Raw genomic sequence first — 6000 nt, forward strand, 5'->3', positions numbered from 1 at the left:
ACCCCCTCCCTCACCCTCCCCTCCCTTCCTCAACCCCCCCCCCCTCCATCACCTCCCTTCACCTCCAACCCTCACCCCCCTCCATCACCTCCCCTCCCTTCACCTCAACCCTCCCCCCTCCATCCACCTCCCTTCACCTCCAACCCTCACCCCCTCCATCACCTCCCTTCACCTCAACCCTCCACCCCCCTCCACACCTCCCACCTCCCTTCCCTCAACCCTCCCACCCCCCTCCATCACCTCCCACCTCCCTTCACCTCAACCCTCACCCCCTCCATCACCTCCCTTCACCTCAACCCTCACCCCCACCTCCTCAAAGCAATGGAAAATATATAATTCCCTCACCCAACCTTGTGTCAAGACGGCAGCCAGATTGACAACAAAGATATATAAATTCCTGTACCTGGTTATGGCCTCATTTACGAGGATTAAAATTCACTTACGTCTTCGAGAATCTGGACCCCAGGCTGAGTCTGTCTGCTCGGAGGAAGATTGACATACGTTCATAAATGTATGAATCAAGTCACCAGCCAGAAGACATTTGAATTTCTGGGTCGTTACCCTCTCGCTGTTGTGGTGATACCTCCTCCGCTGCTGGGGTGAGGGTGATACCTCCTCCCGCTGCTGGGGTGGGGGTGATCCTCCTCGCTGCTGGGGTGAGGGAGTGATGCACCTCCTCCGCTGCTGGGATGATGCACCTCCTCCCGCTGCTGTGGTGATGCCTCCTCCCGCTGCTGGGTGATGCCTCCTCGCTGCTGTGGTGATGCATCTCCTCCCGCTGGTGATGCCTCCTCCCGCTGTTGTGGTGATGCATCTCCTCCCGCTGCTGGGGTGATGCACCTCCTCCCGCTGCTGTGGTGATGCACCTCCTCCCGCTGCTGGGGTGATGCACCTCCTCCCGCTGCTGTGGTGATGCATCTCTCCCGCTGCTGGGGTGATACTCCTCCCGCTGCTGTATGCACCTCCTCCCGCTGCTGGGATGAGGGGTGATACACCTCCTCCCGCTGCTGGGGTGAGGATGCACCTCCTCCCGCTGCTGGGGTGAGGGTGATCACCTCCTCCGCTGCTGGGGTGAGGAGTGATGCACCTCCCGCTGCTGGGGTGAGGTGATACACCTCCTCCCGCTGGGGTGATGCATCTCTCCCGCTGCTGGGGTGATGCATCTCCCGCTGCTGGGATGATGCATCTCCTCCCGCTGCTGGGATGATGCATCTCCTCCGCTGCTGGGGTGATGCATCTCCTCCCGCTGCTGGGATGATGCATCTCCTCCCGCTGCTGGGATGAGGGGTGATACACCTCCTCCCGCTGCTGGGGTGAGGGTGATACCTCCTCCCGCTGCTGGGGTGATGTCTCCTCCGCCTGCTGGGGTGATGCATCTCCTCCCGCTGCTGGGATGATGCATCTCCTCCCGCTGCTGGGATAGTCATCTCCTCCCGCTGCTGGGGTGATGCATCTCCTCCGCTGCTGGGATAGTATCTCCTCCCGCTGCTGGGATGAGGGGTGGTTCACCTCCTCCCGCTGCTGGGGTGAGGGGTGACACCTCCTCCCGCTGCTGGGGTGAGGGAGTGATGCACCTCCTCCCGCTGCTGGGGTGAGGGAGTGGCACCTCCTCCCGCTGCTGGGGTGAGGTGATACACCTCCTCCTGCTGGGGTGATGCATCTCCTCCCGCTGCTGGGGTGATGCATCTCCTCCCCGCTGCTGGGAGTGCCTCCTCCCGCTGCTGGGATGGTGCATCTCCTCCGCTGCTGGGTGATGCATCTCCTCCCGCTGCTGGATGATGCATCTCCTCCCGCTGCTGGGATGATGCATCTCCTCGCTGCTGGGATGATGCATCTCCTCCGCTGCTGGGATGATGCATCTCCTCCCTGCTGGGGTGAGGGGAGTGATGTACCTCCTCCCGCTGCTGGGGTGAGGAGTGATGCACCACCTCCTCCCGCTGCTGGGGTGAGGGGAGTGATACACCTCCTCCCGCTGCTGGGGTGAGGGAGTGATACATCTCCGCTGCTGGGGTGAGGGGTGATACACCTCCCGCTGCTGGGGTGAGGTGATGCACCTCTCCCGCTGCTGGGGTGAAGTGATCACCTCCCGCTGCTGGGGTGAGGTGATGCACCTCCTCTCGCTGCTGGGGTGGGGGTTATGCCTCCTCCCGCTGCTGGGGTGAGGTGATGCACCTCCTCCCGCTGCTGGGTGAGGGGTGATGTCCTCCCGCTGCTGGAGTGGGGGGTGATGCACCTCCCTCCCGCTGCTGGGTGAGGAGTGATACCTCCTCCCGCTGCTGGGGTGAGGGAGTGATGCACCTCCTCCCGCTGCTGGAGTGAGGGGAGTGATACACCTCCTCCCGCTGCCGGAATTTCAGTACAACTTCACCATTTTTTGATCCCGTCATTGTTCACTTCAGAAGACTCCAGAGCGATATTTAACTCTGTTTCATCCTAACAATGTGACTTAAAAGCTTCGCCCAACAATGATAGTAAATTCCCGTCTCATTTTCCCCCGCAGTTATTGAGCGCCGTGGATGTTAAGGTAACGTTTATTATGTACTAGCAGGGGAACAGCTCGTTGTCTTAGTGTCTACACTATTATCTACTCTACAGTTACTGCACTGTAGGCCAACTCCCAAAAAAAAAAAATTAGATCTTTTGGATTGGGGGAGGGTAAATACAAAGGCCACCCCCAAAAACAATCTTATTTCAGGGCACTTCTGGAGCGCATCTTTGAGAACAATTTCAGCTCTCAATCTTCAAAAGTATAGCCGAAGAACGTGAACATCCACATGAGCAAACATACAGACACTGTAAACACGGTTGGTAGTCAGGCAGTTTAACCAATGGATCATGATGGACTCAAAAGCTACTCACTATCTTAACTACTCACTTGTAGGTCAAGTCCACCAACTGTGGGCCTTGAAGGTTCAGCTGGCCTCCCACACACGGGTCCCAGACAGCTTTTAATCAAATTCCCGGCCCAGCGGTGTTGTCAATACACCAGACTCAAGACACATGAGTATATACAGACCACTTCTGTTATATATGAATAAGTCAACTGAAGCTTAGGTGGACACTTATGATGGGCGCCACAAGTTACTGTACTGTATCTTTAAGGGGCTGGCGTCCATTAATAGACTCATCATCAATCACCATCGGAGCTTTAAGTTGTTTCCTTGCCATCAGAGAGCTCGGTGAACTAAAGGGAACTTCCAGAAAATTCCGCAACAACACAGTGATCAGAGGAGCTGGGTGGAGGGGGGACAATGCATGTGTAAGGAAGTGAGTGGTGAGGGTGTAGAGTGGTGGGTGGTGAGGGTGTAGTGGTGGGTGGTGAGGGTGTAGAGTGGTGGGTGGTGAGGGTGTGAGTGGTGGGTGGTGAGGGTGTAGTGGTGGGTGGTGAGGGTGTGGTGGTGGGTGGTGAGGGTGTAGTGGTGGGTGGTGAGGGTGTGAGTGGTGGGTGGTGGGGGTGTGAGTGGTGGGTGGTGGGGTGTGGTGGTGGGTGGTGAGGGTGTGGTGGTGGGTGGTGAGGTGTGGAGTGGTGGGTGGTGAGGGGTGTGGTGGTGGGTGGTGAGGTGTAGTGGTGGGTGGTGAGGGTGTAGAGTGGTGGGTGGTGAGGGTGTAGAGGTGGTGGGTGGTGAGGTGTAGTGGTGGGTGGTGAGGGTGTAGAGTGGTGGGTGGTGAGGGTGTAGTGGTGGGTGGTGAGGGGTGTAGTGGTGGGTTGTGAGGTGTAGTGGTGGGTGGTGGGGTGTAGAGTGGTGGGTGGTGAGGGTTAGAGTGGTGGGTGGTGAGGGTGTGGGTGGTGGTGGTGAGGGTGTGAGTGGTGGGCGGTGAGGGGTGTAGAGTGGCGGTGAGGTATGTATATATCGTTTACTTTTCACCAGGACGGTCGAGGGACTTGGGATGGGTTAGTGACTAATTGTGTTAAGCCATTAACAAGGCTTTTGTAATAATCGTCTGTATTTGTCCAAAGTGTGAGGTAGTCGGGCTGGCACCACCGGCGATGATACTGTAGGGAGAGGGGTGTGAGGGAGGCAGCAGCAGGGTGTGGGGCCAGCGTGTGAATGGAGGCAGCATCAGGGGTGGGGGCACTCGTGGGGAGGCAGCATCAGGGTGTGGGGCACTCGTGGGGAGGCAGCATCAGTGTGGGGCACGCGTGGGGGAGGCAGCATCAGGGTGTGGGGCACTCGTGGGGAGGCAGCATCAGGGTGTGGGGCACTCGTGAGGAGGCAGCAGCAGGGGTGTGGGGCCAGCGTGTGAATGAGGCAGCATCAGGGGTGGGGGCACTCGTGGGGAGGCAGCATCAGGGTGTGGGGCACTCGTGAGGAGGCAGCATCAGGGTGTGGGGCACGCGTGAGGGAGAGCAGCATCAGGGTGTGGGGCACGCGTGAGGGAGGCAGCATCAGGGGTGTGGGCACTCGTGAGGCATCAGGGTGGGGGCACTCGTGAGGAGGCAGCATCAGGTGTGGGGCACGCGTGGGGGCCATCAGGGTGTGGGGCACTCGTGAGGCAGCTCAGGGGTGTGGAAGACTGGCGTGTGGGGCACGTGTGAGGAGCAGCATCAGGGTGTGGGGCACGCGTGAGCAGCATCAGGGTGTGGGGCACTCGTGGGGGCAGCATCAGGGTGTGGGGCACTCGTGGGGGGCAGCATCAGGGTGTGGGCACGCGTGAGGAGGCAGCATCAGGGTGTGGGGCACTCGTGAGGGAGGCAGCATCAGGGTGTGGGGCCAGCGTGTGGGGCACGCGTAGAGGCACATCAGGGTGTGGGGCACGTGAGGGAGGCAGCATCAGGGTGTGGGCACTCGTGAGGAGGCAGCATCAGGGGTGTGGGGCACTCGTGAGGGCAGCATCAGGGTGTGGGGCATCGTGAGGGAGGCAGCATCAGGGTGTGGGGCACGCGTGAGGGGGCAGCATCAGGGTGTGGGGCCAGCGTGAGGCAGCATCAGGGTGTGGGGCACGCGTGAGAGCAGCATCAGGGTGTGGGCACGCGTGGGGAGGCAGCATCAGGGTGTGGGGCACTCGTGAGGCAGCATCAGGGTGTGGGGCACGCGTGAGGGAGGCAGCATCAGGGTGTGGGGCACGCGTGAGGGAGGCAGCAGCACCAGTGCTGGGCCAGACGGCAGACACGACACACACACAGTCTACGGTCTCCGCCACCCACGTTTCACTCGCTCGCTCCAAGTGTGTCAGTGAACGCTGACGTACTTTAAAAATGTTCCTGTTGTTACTAAACACGAAATCAAAATACAGATCACATATGTGAAGTGCTTTACTCGTTAAAGACGCAATAAACGGTTGTAGTTAGGGTTATGAATCTAAATTCGTAAATATATTTCTGGTGGTTTTACAAGAGAGAAAGTTGCTTTACGTAGGAAAGGGAACAGTTTCTCTAAGGTAAGTGACCTGCTATATACATGAACATGAAATCACTGTCTATAGATACATTTAACACTGTTCATCCGCCGTCAACAATAGAAGTATCAATAACACACAGGGAGCCATATGTGTTAACTGTTTTGTCTGCCGTGTAGAGACGTTTTTCCTCTACTACGTAACCTAACCACCCGACCAGACCACTTCATGCTGTCATATACAACAGTAATAAAAGCAACAAACACAAACCTGATTTAATACCAATAATAATAATGAAGGATACACTACTGGTAATATACCACACCACACCACACTACACCACACCACACCACACCACACCACACTACACCACACCACACTACACTACATTATTTCCATATTAACAGATCCCACTCACCCACACTCCCACTCACCCACCTCCCCACTCACACTACACCTACACCTCCCTCTCACCCGTCTCCGCTTCTCTTCCTCTCCTGTCTATATCCTTTTCCTCTCTCTCTCTCTCTCTCTCTCACTTAGTCCCTTCTCAACCCCTTCACCACACACACCGGGCGTCAAGGTAATAACAAAACAGTTCAACAAATAGAATTATTAACACATAGCCCAGGTATCATTAGGGGCATTAACCACGTGATCTCT

The 6000-nt window shown here is 57.4% G+C and overlaps 1 protein-coding gene and 1 long non-coding RNA gene across 2 annotated transcripts in view; one reads left to right on the plus strand and one right to left on the minus strand.

Annotated features, from left to right (window-relative positions):
* Positions 1–6000, minus strand: part of LOC121855257 — a 101757-nt gene that overhangs the window by 21580 nt on the left and 74177 nt on the right. The window lies entirely within an intron of this gene.
* LOC121855256 overlaps positions 5167–6000 on the plus strand; it is a 73540-nt gene continuing 72706 nt past the window's right edge. The window contains exon 1 of the mRNA XM_042350141.1: positions 5167–5379. The gene's annotated coding sequence lies outside the window, so the exon portion shown is untranslated. The remainder of the gene's footprint in view (positions 5380–6000) is intronic.

Source organism: Homarus americanus, unplaced genomic scaffold, assembly GCF_018991925.1.
Source record: "Homarus americanus isolate GMGI-L3 unplaced genomic scaffold, GMGI_Hamer_2.0 scaffold24430, whole genome shotgun sequence".
Taxonomy (NCBI): domain Eukaryota; kingdom Metazoa; phylum Arthropoda; class Malacostraca; order Decapoda; family Nephropidae; genus Homarus; species Homarus americanus.